Source organism: Ictidomys tridecemlineatus, chromosome 12, assembly GCF_052094955.1.
Source record: "Ictidomys tridecemlineatus isolate mIctTri1 chromosome 12, mIctTri1.hap1, whole genome shotgun sequence".
Classification (NCBI taxonomy): Eukaryota; Metazoa; Chordata; class Mammalia; order Rodentia; family Sciuridae; genus Ictidomys; species Ictidomys tridecemlineatus.
The window spans coordinates 63,387,072-63,401,424 of record NC_135488.1 but is presented as its reverse complement, the minus strand read 5'-3'; the positions used below and the strand labels follow the sequence as shown (position 1 = coordinate 63,401,424).

The 14,353-nt window shown below is 42.6% G+C and overlaps 1 pseudogene; it reads right to left on the bottom strand.

Moving 5' to 3' along the window:
• Positions 1-10,393: 10,393 nt before the first annotated feature.
• On the bottom strand, positions 10,394-12,860 carry LOC101967742 (transcription factor Sp2-like; annotated as a pseudogene).
• Positions 12,861-14,353: the final 1,493 nt, after the last annotated feature.

Here is a 14,353-nt window from a genome sequence, read left to right as displayed (position 1 = left end):
ATCAGAAAGGGGCCTAGGCAAAGACTTACTTGACTTTGAAAGGTTCCAGGCATGGCTTGTGCACAAAGCACCTCTTTCCCATATTTATTTGGCCTGAAGACAGAAGGCAGAGATCAGAGTCAAAGGCCAAAGGATAGATCCATACACCAGGGAGTTAATCTTAGGAGCAATATGAAGAGTAGGAGCCCAGTTGTTGAGGCAACATGGGATGAATGGATGAACAGGGGTGAAGGAATGACATTCCTTCTAAGAGCAAGGAATAAGAGAGAGGACTGGCACACTGGGGTGGACCTTGATGGGGACAACACTAAATGAGCCATACCAAGTTTTGGTTTCTGAGCCTGTCATTGGGACTATTAACCAATTCTCTAGTTTTTGGTTTTGTTTAAGTTTTTGTTTTTTACAAAGGCATAGACAGAGGTTTATTTAGGAAGTAGATACACATTCAACCCTCCTTGGGTTGGGGCTCTAAAATTTATAGAGGGGCAGTAGTCGGGAGCCAGGCTGGAAGGGGAGCCAAGGTGGAGCCCCATGCTTTCACACTGGTTTCCCCTGTATTTGTGCATTTCCCTCATTTTACAAGGGCACAGGCCAACGGTGTATCTCCCAGGAGTTTTAGTTATTCCTAATCACTTTCTTCATCTCAATGACTCAGGGACATTTCCTTTGAGATTCAAATTCCTGTCTCATTTATCCCTAATTCCTATCTCATCCCTGCCCCTCGCCCCCAGACTTTGATTCCTTAATCTTAAGGGTTAGGGGCAATGATCTATCTTCTGTGGCTGCCTCAGGCTGGCAAGGGATAAGGACCCACCTAGTCAGTGATCAAAAGTCTCATCCTGAATGTTCAAAAGGAGTCAACCCACTCAGTTGTGGGATGGGCTAGAATTCTTGTATTGCCATCCTCTTAACATGGAATTGTTGTAATCAGCGTCAGTGCCTCTGAAGTTCCCCGTACAGGCCACAAAGAGGTGTCACGGGAGAAGAGCTATCTCCTAAGAAGGGTCTAAGGAGTTACCAACAAGAAGAGGGAGCTTGACTCAGGACCAGCAGGGTTCTTGGTATATGTGATGGAAAAAGGTTTCAGCACAGACGAGTCAAAGGCATAGACAGAGGTTTATTCAGGAAGTAGATATACTCTCAAGAGAAAATGTGGGCTATCTTGAGAGTTAAAAAGCCAATCCTCTAGTATTTTTTATAGAGTCATGCAGAGGATGCTTTTCTACTCCTCTTTGAGTTAGGCATGGGTATGCAACTTGCTTTGGAGAATAAAATGGGAGTAGAAGCATATGTCATTTCTGGACAGATACAAACAGACATAAAACCAGCATATTACTTATAAAATATTTCTATTGCAGTGATGATATAACCAGTATTGAGACAGAGCCTCCAACAGTCTGGGTCTCCTGAGTTACTGTAATGAGTAGTACCCTATAGACAAAGTATCAAAGTTTTATTTTAACTAAGCACTAAATGTGCCCCTGTGATCCCAGTGACTCAGGAGGCTGAGGCAGGAAGATCTCAAGTTTGAGACCAGGTTCAGCAATTTAGTGATACCCTTAGTAATTCAGTTAGACCCTAACTCAGAATAAAAAATAAAAAAGAACTAGGGATATAGCTCTGTAGTAAAGTATACCAGAGTTCAACCCCCAGTACCAAAAAAAAAAAAAAAAAAAAGACTTGTTCATGACAACAAAGGACTGTTTGTTACACAGCCTGACCTACCCCTACTTGTCTAATACAGGTCCTGAAGTACCAGAGCAGTAAACACAACAAATAGTCCTTAAGAACTCAATAGTTCAAGCCCAGAAAACCAAGTTCTTTCGTGCATCAGGAACAGAACCTCAAATGATGACTGTGTGTAGTAGGCAGAGTTCAGATGGCCAAGGATGTTGCCTTTTAAACTGTACATCACTATATGACATCACCATTAGCAAAGAGAAATTCCTATGAGAGAGGAGTAGTAAATATTTGTTGAAGCTTCTCCATAGGACATCTCCTTCCTGAAGTGCAGGCCTGGATTTTAGAGCCCTTAGAGGTAAGATAGCCTTATACTTCACATCCATTGTGGAGGGCCAGCAGGCAGTGGCTGAAAAGAGCCCAGATTCTGGAGTTAGACTTGCTTTCATACTTAGATTCTGCCACTTGCTGGCCTTGGGCAAATTACTCAATCTTTATGAAATGAAGGTGTTAAAAATATACACTTCCTAGGCTTGAGAAAATAAAAATGATAGTATGTAAAGCAAGACATTGTTTAGAACATGAGTTATAAAAAAACTAAAGGCCTATTTCTGGGGACAGGGTTTGCCTCGAGGACCTGAGCAGAAAAGACAACTAATTAAAAGATGGGAAACAAGTAACTTGTATTAATTGTTGAGCTACAGAAGAGCTGGGCTGAGAGGCCAAGACATATTGCGGGAAATAGTGAAGACCCGGAAGCCTGCTCAGTACCTTCTGAAAACAATGAACACTAATCAGGGCGAGTGGATAATAAATTGTAAGGTAGCTGGGCATGACTGGAATCCCATCACTTGGGATGCTGAGGCAGGAGACTTCCTTAAATCTAGGAGATCAAGAGCAGCCTGGCAACACAGTGAATCTCAGTCTCTGTCTCTGTCTCTGTCTTTCTCTCTTTCTCTCTCTCTCTCTCTCTCTCTCTCTCTCTCTCTCTCTCTCTCTGTGTGTGTGTGTGTGTGTGTGTGTGTGTGTGTGTATCTGCAAGGTGAACTAGGGGTGAGTTCAGAATTTAAATGACCGAGTCTTCTGAATCTTCTGTGGAGGAAGACCTGATGGGTAGATTTACTGTGGAGATACAGATAGCAGTTAATATGAAAAATGTCCTGGTTCAGGAGCTTGAATGAAAAACCTTCAAGGAAGCCCTGGATGCTAGAAAGGGTTAATTCCTCAGGTTTCCCAGGCATATCTTCAATGTGAAATTCTCATGAAGCAATATGAAGGATGTTATTTTTTATATTTAGAGCTAGATATAAGTAGTCAGGAAGCCCTGTGATAGGGCAACAACCTGAGTACCTGCCCCCCTGAGCTTTAGAGAGAGAGGTAGTTTGGGCTGTCTAGAGTATATGAGATGGAAAATTAAGAACACTAAAAAGAGGCAGCCTGCCTGGAGAGATGACAACAGCCCTGCATGTGGCAGCTGCTGCAGGCTGTGATGGGATGCGTGCCCTAGCCTCAGATGCTGAGCTCTGGGAAACTGTGCCTAAAAGCTGGAATTCCCACTTCCTGGGATTTGACCTCCACCGGGGTCAGCGTCTGTGAGAAATGGGCACAGGGATGCAGTTAACAGACATGATGTCCTTCTGGGATACAGTCACCCTCATAACTTTGCAATAAGTTAAGGGCCTACAGACTGTAAAACACTAGACTGGTTCAAACAAGGTCAGAGCTGAGATCAACAAAGTCTGCAGCCTCTGGATTCTTGAGCAACTTCCAGAACCTAACAAATAGCCTCTCTCTCTGAGTAGGAAGGGGTGCTTCCTTTAGTGATGCCATTGGAGCAGGAAAGCAGTGAATGAGCCGCTAGTAATGTCCAGTGTGTGACAAGCTGTGTTGGGGACTCAGTAGTCCTGGAAGGAGCCCTTTACTTTACAAAGGTCATTGTGGTATGGCTGAGGAATTGGTGTTATAGATTGTGAGAAGGGTTTCAGCTTCAGAATTGGGAGTGCATGCAGATACAGTGGTGTACACCTGTAATCTCATTGCCTTGGGAGGCTGAGGCAGGAGAATTGCAAGTTCAAAGTTCGCCTCCGCAACTTAGTGAGGCCCTAAGCAACTCAGCGAGACCCTGTCTCAAAAAGAAGAAGAAGAAAAGAAGAAGTAGGAGTAGTAGCAGCAGTAGTAGTGGTGGGAGTGCAGCTGCTTGGCTAGCTCTCAGACTGGGCAGAAGTCAAGTAGACACTTTCCCTAGGGAGGAGGGTGATAACTGGACAGGCCTTCAACTCCCCCTGTAGATGGGACCTCTGGAATTGATATGGCAGGACAGCCACAGGATATGGCCCCAAACAATATTGAAGTTGTCATATGTGAGTGCTTCTGGTCTCTTGGCCTTGAGCTTTAAGAGGCCACAGACCTCAGACAGTGTGGGCAGCGTGTAACTGATAGCAGCTGGCTCAGGATGCACTGTTTCCCACAAACAGCTGGAATGAATGGTCTTCTGGTTCACTGCCCTCCCTCCCTGGAACATTTCAATCTCAGCAATACTGCTTCTTCTCTTCTACCCAACTATTTTTTTTAAAACAAAGTGGGTCCAGTTAACCATAAGGCTTGGCTTTGCAGAGTTGCCTATGAGTGTATGTAAGGACCTATGGTCCTCCATCTTTCCACCTATGGTGCTCACCTCTTCCTCAAAAGAAGCATTAGACAAATATTCTTTAAGGATTTTTTAATGAAGCATCCAATCATTAGCTTCTCTAGACATCTAAATGTCCTGATCTGGCTTTTCTTTACCTACCCTACACCCTCCTTCTTAAGGCTGCACTTCTTAGGAGTGCACGTAGAATGCAAACCGCTCCCCCCCTTCTTTTTTCTCCCCATGGTAGGGATTGAACCCAAGGACTTGAGCATGCTAGGTAAGAACTCTATCACTGAGCCATATATATCTCCAGCCCCCTAAAAAACTCTTTCTATTAGTAGGTCTGGAACATAGTACCAGTTCAATGAAGCATCAATCTGAAGACTCCAAGCAGAGATGTGGGAGCCAGGCATGAAGTTATGGAAGAATGATCCGTCACAGCAAGGCAAGGAAAGAATGGCAGGGCTGAACCATGATAGATCCACAAACTTGAAATTCTCCTCCACTTTGCCTACCAGGAGCTAAATGCAAAAAATGTCCCATCCCCCTACATGGAGACTTCGGTCAACCTAAAAGGCACAGTTTGGCTAATGTTGGCATTGGTTAGGTCAATTAGGATAGAACAGCTGAAAGAAAGAGAGCCAGAGGGAGAGTCCAAAAGCTGTCCAAGAGAGAGCCAAGACCAAGACTGGAGAGAGCAGGTGGTGTCAAGTCTAACAAAAAGCAGATAAAGCTAGATGGTTAGGAGTCAGGTGGAAGGATGGTAAAGAATGGGATAGGGTCCGGGGAAGAGTATAGAGGATGTAGCCAGGATTTGAAAGGAAGGCTGAGATGAGATACCCAAATCTCATTTGTGTTAGATGTCTACCTCAAGGTATCTGAGTAGGTTCAACAGATTTAAAGGGACAGGATGGGAGGGGGCATTACATTAAACAAAAATATGTGATACTGATGATAGTTATTTAATAGTAATGATGACTTCAATACCCATTTAAGTAATAAGCTAAAATAGCTTTGAAGTTCGTGTGGCATAGTTGGGAAAATATAAATATGTGCTGAATGTTAGATGCCATTAGAGAATTATTGCTAATTTTGTAGGTTGTAATGGTGATATTGTAGTTAATAGGAAGAATACTCTTATTTTTTTAGAGCTATCAGAAAATATTTAAGGATGAACTATTATGATAACTGAAATTAATTTTGAAATGGTTTAGCAACCCATACATATATACATATAATGAAGAAAATATGATAAAACTTTGACCAATTTTGGATGCAGATAGTGAGTTTATGCCTGTCCAGGATAATATTCATTGTTTTCTTAAGTATTTTTTCTTAAAGTTATGAATAAAAAGCTAACACATTAGTTTTTATTAATAAGTTGACTAGAAACTAAAGCATAAGTTATGTAATAAATTAGCATACTAATGAGAAATCCAGTCTTTGTGGGTGAAAATATGTTATCAATGACGAATGTTGACCAGAAACATTTGGCCAAAAGACTTTAATTTAAGAGACTTTACAGAACAAATTTGAGCTTAGAAATGGCTGATAAAATAGTTTCCAGATTTCTCTCAATTATTAGGTCTTTCCCAATTTCAATAAGGAACATTCATTTGAAAATTCATCATTTTTTAAGGGAATTGGAAGATTTCTTCTCCTAAAAACTTGCATCTGTTATGTGATTCTTACCAATTTTTGCCTAGCCTCTTCATGACTGCCTGATTTACTCCCTAGTAAAATTGCCACCTCTTTAAGTGTCATTACTCAGAACTCTAGATTACTCTACCCTCCAAGTACATGACCAAACAAATATTTGTTTATGGATGGACTTAAAAATTCCCAGCACTCCCCAATTTATCTTTTGAACACCATCATTTTTTCCCACAGTATTTTGAAAACAAAACTCATTCACATTCTCAATGATTAAAAGGGTCTCCCTGTGCCCTGGAAACCAAAATTCCAAGAACATCTACAGGTTCCAAATTTACCCCTCCTGTAATGGAAAATCCAGTGCTGACCTCTCCTTGCTGAGGTGGCAGTTTCTGATTGCACAATATTGTGTTCCCTTCCAGGGCAGCAGGAGCCCAGACACTCTTCTCAGAGTCTGTCTCCTCACTAGAAACATAGTCTGTTCATTTAGCAATTAAAGCTGTCAGCACAGCAAGTTGGCAAGAGAGAGAGCAGCATCTGTCCCTGGGCAGAAGCCCTTGGCAGAGCCATGACTTCAGGGCCTGGGGAAACAGGTAGGACAGTGACTGTAATTTGTCACTTCCCCAGTACTTGATCATTTGTACCTTATGTACTGGCAAATGACATACGCATTACTCTAAGAGGAAACAGACAGGAAGTATGGGAAAGAGGTAAGAACAGGAATGGTCTGTGGATCTCCAAGGGCTCAAACCTTGAAGTGATGTTGTTTTACCTGTTCAACCTTCCATTCAGCATTCACAAATAGACTGTGCAGCTGGGTGCCAGGAACTCAATGGCTAATGGGACATGATTCTTGTCCTTGAAGAGCACACAGTAAATGGGAAAGATGAAAATGTAAATAAGTGCTACAAAGTGTTTTAGACTTTATGGGGCTTGGGGAAGACAGAAAAATAGAAATGGAATGAACTGTGGGGTCTCCACAGCATCTACCTGCCTCTTTGTCCTAAGGTGCCTAATTTCCCAACCATCGCAGCACGTTAACTCATTGCAAGCTTCTTTTTATTCAGGGAGCAGTGAGTACCATGGATGGAACTCAAGAGCACCTGACCACTGAGCCACATCCCCAGTCCTATTTTGTATTTTACTTTAGAGTCTCACTGAGTTGCTTAGTGACTCACTTTTTTGCTGAGACTGACTTTGAACTTGTGATTCTCCTGCTTCAGCCTCCAGAGCCGCTGGGATTACAGGCATGGGCCACCGTGCCTGATACAAGCTTATTTTTTTTCTTTTCTTATAATGAAGCTTTTTTTTTTGTAGTTGTAAATGGACAGCATGTCTTTATTTAATGTCTTTATTTTTATGTGGTGCTGGGGATCAAACCCAGTGCCTCACATGTGCAAGGCAAGCGATCTGCCACTGAGCTACAGCCCCCGCCCACAAGCTTCTTTTTGAATTGAATAATGACTGAATTATTAGAAGACCTGGGTTTTAACATGAATATTTCTTTTTAAAATTTTATCTTGAGACAGAGTCTCACTAAGCTGCCCTGGAAGACCTCAAACTTGAGATCCTCCTGCCTCAGCCTTCTGAGTGGCTGGGATTACAGACAGGCACCACTGCAACTGGTCTATCATGACAATTTCTGACGTTAACTGGCTGTGTGATCATGTGGCCCTCATTTCTTTTTCTAGCTCTCAAATATTTCATCTAAAAAATGAAGATAATTGTCTGTCCTTAATCCTCCTAGTGCTGATGATCAGGGGCTCTGAAAAATGAAGATATTCTGTCTGAACAGGGTGAGGAAGGGGAAGGGAGGACAACATGGGTTTGAGGTAGAAAGTGAGAAAAGGGAAGAGAGTGTCATGATTGTAGGGCTATATGGAAATCCTGGGTCAACAGGGATATAAATATATTTAATAATTTTTAACAAATAAAAATACTATCTCAGTATTTTTCACTTTTAAAATCTCACAAATTACTTTATTGACAAGATGATTATTTGTATCACTACACATACAATGATCCAGGAAAATATGAAAAGGATGGCAAATGTGTCCAGAAATATCATAAGCTAGATATAATCCATTATTGGTACTTTCATATACCTCTCTTTGACTACACATACACACACACACACATGCAGATGAAACTATTGTACACATGATGTTCTTTAATCTTTTTTCACGTTTGAAAATATCGTGGCCTTTTTTTTTTTTTTGTACCAGAGATTGAACCCAGGGGTGCTTAACCACTGAGCCATATCCCCTTTTTATTTTTGAGATAGGGTCTCCCTAAATTACTTGGGGCTTTGCTAAATTGCTGATCCTGACTTTGAACTTGCATCCTCCTGTCTCAGTCTCCTGAGCCACTGGGATTACAGGCATGTGCTATCATACCATCTGTGTACATATTTCATGCTAATATATCTAGACTATCATTTAATATGGGTGTTGAATCCCATTGATTGTGTTATTTCATAGATTGTATGTCACAATTTATTTAACCAGTTCTCTATCAATAAATATTTATTTATTTCAAATATGAAAACATGGAAATGAATATCCTTGCAAATATATCTTTAGAAAAGTGTATTTTTTCTTCCTTAGGATAATCTAAAGAACTAAAATTGTGGGATTACCTTTCCCCCAAGAAAGTAACTATTATGTAAAATTTTTGCTAATAATTCATTTTTCTTTGTAGTTTTCCCCATCTGTATTTATTCATAAATGCTCACATAGAAGTTTTTTTTTTTTTTAAAGAGAGAGTGAGAGAGAATTTTTAATATTTATTTTTTAGTTCTCGGTGGACACAACATCTTTGTTGGTATGTGGTGCTGAGGATCGAACCCGGGCCGCACGCATGCCAGGCGAGCGCGCTACCGCTTGAGCCACACCCCCAGCCCTCACATAGAAGTTTTTAAAAAATTCTTATATAGGGCAAACTTATCTGTTCTTTCTTTCTTTCTTTCTTTATTTATTTATTTTGAGGCAGAGCACTATGTTGCCCAGGCTGGTCTTAAGTGATTCTCCTGCCTCAATCTCCCAAGTAACCGAGATCTGGGATTCTTAAGTGCACCACTGTGCCCAGCTCACTCTTTTGTGATTTATAACTTTTGTTTCTATTCTGAGAAATCTCTCTCTCTCTCATTGATATTTACATTCACTAAGTTTTCTTTTAGTTCAGTTTCAATATTTTTCTTTTAGTATAAAAATAATCAGAATTTAGCTGGGTGCAGTTGTGCACACCTGTATTCCCAGTAATTCAACTCAGCAGGCTGAGGCAGGAGGATCAGGAGTTCAAAGCCAGCCTCAGCAAAGTCGAGGTGCCAAGCAACTCAGTGAGACCCTGTCTCTAAAGAAAATACAAAATAGGGTTGGGGATGTGGCTCAGTGATTGAGTGCCCCTGAGTTCAATCCCAGGTACCCAAAAAATAAAATAAAATAAAATAAAAATAATTTTTATTTTTTGAAACAGTGTCTTACTAAGTTGTTTAGGGCCTTGCTAAGTTGCTGAGGCTGGCTTTGAACTTGTGATCCTCCTTTCTCAGCTTCCTGAGTCGCTGGGATTATAGGCATGGGCCCCTGCACCCAGCTTGGATGGAGATGTTTTTATGTGAATCCAGATATGAGTTGAAATATCGTGCCACTTAGCAAAGAGAATTGCTAGAGAAAAAAAAAATCACGTGCTCATCATTGCCACAGTTTGGTGTAAACAGAAAGCAGTCATGAGGGAGGGGACTTCCATGGAAAGGAAGAAGAGAGCAATTAAATAAAACTTCTTTAAAGCACACACAATATACAATGTTTATCATCCCAAGTAGAGAACATAAGGCAGCATTCTCCATAAGAAAAAATGAGGAATGGGGAAGGTTCATAGGTATTTGACTTTTCAAATAGGAAATTGGAGTGTCTGGAGGAGCACCCTGACAGGGCTGGGCAGTGGTGTGGAGGCACCTCCTGAGCCTCTGCAGAGATGGGTGCCAATGGGGAATTGGGTGCAGGGCCTATGGGCATCCCTAGTGGTTGTGTTTGGGGGCAGAGAGGCATAGGAGTTGGGGTGGGCCAGGCAGGATGGGACTCCCACAGTGTTGGAAGTGTTGGGGGTAGGGAGTGAGGATGAGAGGGGAGCTCAGATTTGCTCCTTGATGGAACGAAATGCATGTTTTTCCTTTGAAAATAAGGGTTTTCATGCATCCTGGTTTAGAATGTCTCATTGGGCATGGCCAGTGTCCATGGTCTAGACAGGCTGGGAGCTAGTGAAGAAAAAGGAAGGACCGGTTGGAGCCGGGGGGCTTAGGAGAAGGAGAGCATAGCGAGCAGAGTCCCTTCCTATGGGTCTGCAGCCATATATCAGGAGTAGGGCTAAAGGCAGCCATGGGCACCTATCTGCCAGGGGCCCAGGTAGGACAGATAAAGGATTGCAGCTTCTGTCTCAGTTGGCCTTATAAGTTCTTTGGGACAGGTGGATCTTGTAATGCTTGGTAAGGTGGTCACTTTTCATGAAGCACTTCTGACCCTGGGTGCACTCAAAAGTGTTTGTCTTCTGTGTGGATGAGAGTGTGCCTCTGGAGCTTGTCTCTCCATGTGAACTTCTTTCCATAGAAGAACCATTTGCAGAGCAAGAGCAGCTTGCTGGTGTGTAGTTGCCCATGGGCCTGCAGCAGAGATGCCTTCAGAAAAGTCTTGCCACAGTCAGGGATATGGACACATGCTTTTTCTGGCCCTGTCTCCAGACCTCTTCTCCCCATCTTTGCAATTGGGACTCATGTAGGCCATACAGCACTTCTCCCCAGGTGGGGCATCTCTGGCTAGGACCTCCTCCTTCTGCAGCTGGATCTAGTTGGGGCTTAGCTCACCGATGGTCAAGTTGTTTCCAGAAACATTCTGCACTTATAATTGCTGCTGTCTGGCTAGTGTTGGTGATGGTGACAGCATGCCCTGGACTTGGACTTGGTTGATATTGATGGTCTGCATTGCCTGGGCAGCTGCTGTGGTGTGTTCAGAATGATGACTCTCCCAACAGGCTCAATCTGTAGTAGGGATGCTCTTTTGGGAGAATTGAATCAAACTGTTTTCTGCTGGTCCCATTCAGCTAGGGAGCTTGGTGTGCAGGGCTGCTACATATGGTTGTTGAGGTGGTTGCAGCTATTGCTAAGAGGCTATCCTGAACAAGAACTGACTGTACCTTTACCGGAAGGTGTGCAAGTGGCAACCTGAGTAGGCGCTGACTCTGCAGTCAGAATCTGAAAATTCTGGGAGGGTTTTTGCCTGATGGTGGGAGGGCAGTGGGCGCAGTCTGCACTCCCTGCAGAGTCTCTTGGAGGATCTGCACCATCTCCTGCTGCTCTTCCTTTGGGGGCACCATCTAGACCATAGCTGACTGCCTGCCTTCCCAGAGCACTGAACAATCAGGTTGTTTTCTTCCTGGTGACGTTGTCTGCCCTGGTCTCAATCATGGTCTTGATTAACACCATCTCCATTTGCTCAGCCACAACCTCAGACAGTTGGGAGGCAGGAAGATTCTTCTTTCCTGGCTTTTCTGTTAGTCTAAGACAGGAGGGGAGGGAATCTTTTGGTAGAGGAGCTGAGTGGTGGTTCCAGCGTCACTGGCATTCACAGGTTGTTGATGGGCAGGGTGAGCATCATTTTACCATCCTTCTCTGTCAGCTTCACCAAGTTGGCCAGATTCTACACAGGACTGATGACTGTACTCAACTTTTGGGTGGGGGTTGGCTTGATGAGGAACAGGCTTGTGACTGGATATCTAACAGGGTGGTGATGGCTTGATTTGTACCAGGAATGAGATTGGGTTGGTGAGATTGGGCTGTACCTGGATAGCCTGGGATTTGCTCTCCTGAATCTGAGGGACTGCCTGGTACTAGATATTGGCATTTGATCAGGTTCCTTTATTGATCATGATGGGGTTCTGGATAACAAACACCAGCTGCTCTCCAGGAAGGAAGCACTAAGTTGTGACCTCTGAATCTGAGGTATATTTCCTTTGGAGGACAAGATGCCAAAGCTATTCTTGCCAGGACCAAAAGGGAGAGGGTCAGGTTTGACAGGGACCAGTTTTCTTGGCATGGGTTGGGGGAAGATGGGGAGGAGAAGGCCCTACAGAAGCTTCAAGAGCTGGAGGGACACTTTTGTTTCATGTTGCAGCAAACAGGGTCAAGAGAGAGGGCTGGACCGTGGACCTCTGGACTGCTCTGATGCTGAATGCCCTTAACTGTCCACCCCCCACCTGATAGAGAATAAGGACTTTGGGTGATTTCCCCAACTTCACCCTCTTTCAGCAGGAAGCAGCTTGGAGATATCATAGTCCATTTTTCAATAGAAATGAAATATAGAATTGACAGTAGGGAAATGTAACAGTGGTCCACCTTATGCTTTAAATATAGCCTTTGCTGCTATGCCACTGCAATTTATTTTTTAAGTGGACACGTTTCTTTCTCTTTCCCTGCTCCTCCCTAATCTCTCTCCCTCCCTCATCTCAAGGCAACAGGATTATCTTTCTTCCTAACCCTAGGCAGAGTTATCTGTCCTTGAGTATAAACCCACCATAGGAAGGAAGTAATCCAGACTTTGGGGATGGTACCAGAAGATCTTGGAAAGGACTATCTCCCAAATTAAAAAGTGAATTACAACTCCAGAGAACCCATGGAATGTAGCCTTTGAATCACCTCTTTAATAGCCTTCCGTTCCTGCTGATGGGCAGAATCACAACCTCTGAGACAGGAGTCCCCTGTGTGTATCCTTTGCTATCAAAGCAATAAATCTTCTTTTTACTTTTTCTCAAACGGGGGTGGGGTGGGGGAATAGTAGGAGTCCTGGTTAGTGGCAGCTTGGAGCTCCAGGTTGTCCCTGGGATTGACTGCAGAAGTGTCAGCGGTATTCATTGTGGGTGACTAATTATAACATCTTCCTCCCTGACCTCTTCCACCACTGAAAGCCTCTCTTTGTGGCTGAGTGTTAGTGCTTGCCTAGTATGTGTGAGGTCCTGGGTTCAGTTCTCAGCACTACCAAAATAACACAAAAACTCAACTATATTTCTTAAGAGGGATAATACAGGGTTAGGGTTGTAGCTCTGTGAGTCACTGGGTTCTATCCTCAACACCACATAAAAATAAATAGATAAAATAAAGATATTGTATCCATCTAGAACTAAAAATATAAAGAAAGAGGGACAATACAACCCATTTTTATTGTTCCTGTATAGAAAGATATGGTTCTGAGAATGTAATCCAGTCATTAAGAACAGTATAGCAATCTCCACAGTCTCAGCCAAGTCTTACTGCAACTAAGGAAGGGTCAAAGAGAACTAGGCTTCTTTTTTTCTCAGCAAAGCAGATTGGGCACAATCTGTTATCCAAGGGAGGGGAAAGGAACTAATGGCACTCTGAATAATACTGTGAAGCTCTGAGAGTGCTGGAGATGAAATTAAGAAATGTCCTTTCCTCTAAATTATGAGTCTTATGTATGTCTCACTTAAAAGTTCATTATTTTGGTCACTTGTTTATTTATTCAAGAACATTTATTATGTACTGATAATGGATCTCAGTCTCCATTTGTCCCATTGGCCAGATACACAACCATATGCAGTGGTCCTGGGTAAGGAGCAAATCACCTGAAAGTGACATTGGAGCAAATATCTGAAGGAAGAGTCAACCTCATGGCTAACTGGAGTAGAACATTCTAAGGAGAGAGAATAACAAGTACAAAGGTCCTGAGATAGACATATTTGAGGAAATAATAATAATACTAAAACTCTTGTGGCTATAATGAAGTGAAGGAGAATAGTGCGTAATGAGGTAAAAATGCTAAGTGGGAATGTAGACAGTGTAGTGTCTTGTAGGCCTTTGCAAGAACTTTAGCTTTACTTTGAATGAGATAAATTGACTTCGTTTTAAAGATATTTCTTCTCCTACCTAGGAATAAATTGCAGTAGGAGTAAGTAAGACCAGAAAGGCAAGAAACAATATTTTGGATTGTTCTGGATCACAATGGCAGCAGAAAAGGCAGTGAGAAGTGAGTGGTTCTGAATTTTCGAGCAGAACTGATAGGATTTTGCTACCAAATTGGAAGTAAGAGATGATTGAGAGGAGTCCAAGATGACCCCACTAATTCTGGCCTGGGAGATTGGAAAAATGAAGTTTGCCCATTTACTGAGATGGGGGAAGATATCTCAGTGGAAGGAGAAAGTGTGTGGAAAAGATCAGCATTTGGATTTTGGACCTGTTAAGTTTGAGTCATACAAATGGAGAAGGGCAGTTAATTAGATTTATAAGTCTGGATTCCAGAAAAGAGATACAGCTGGAGACATGATTATGGGAGTTGGAAGCACATGGTTGGAACCAAAGCCCATGGGACTAGAGGATATCCCAAGGGAATG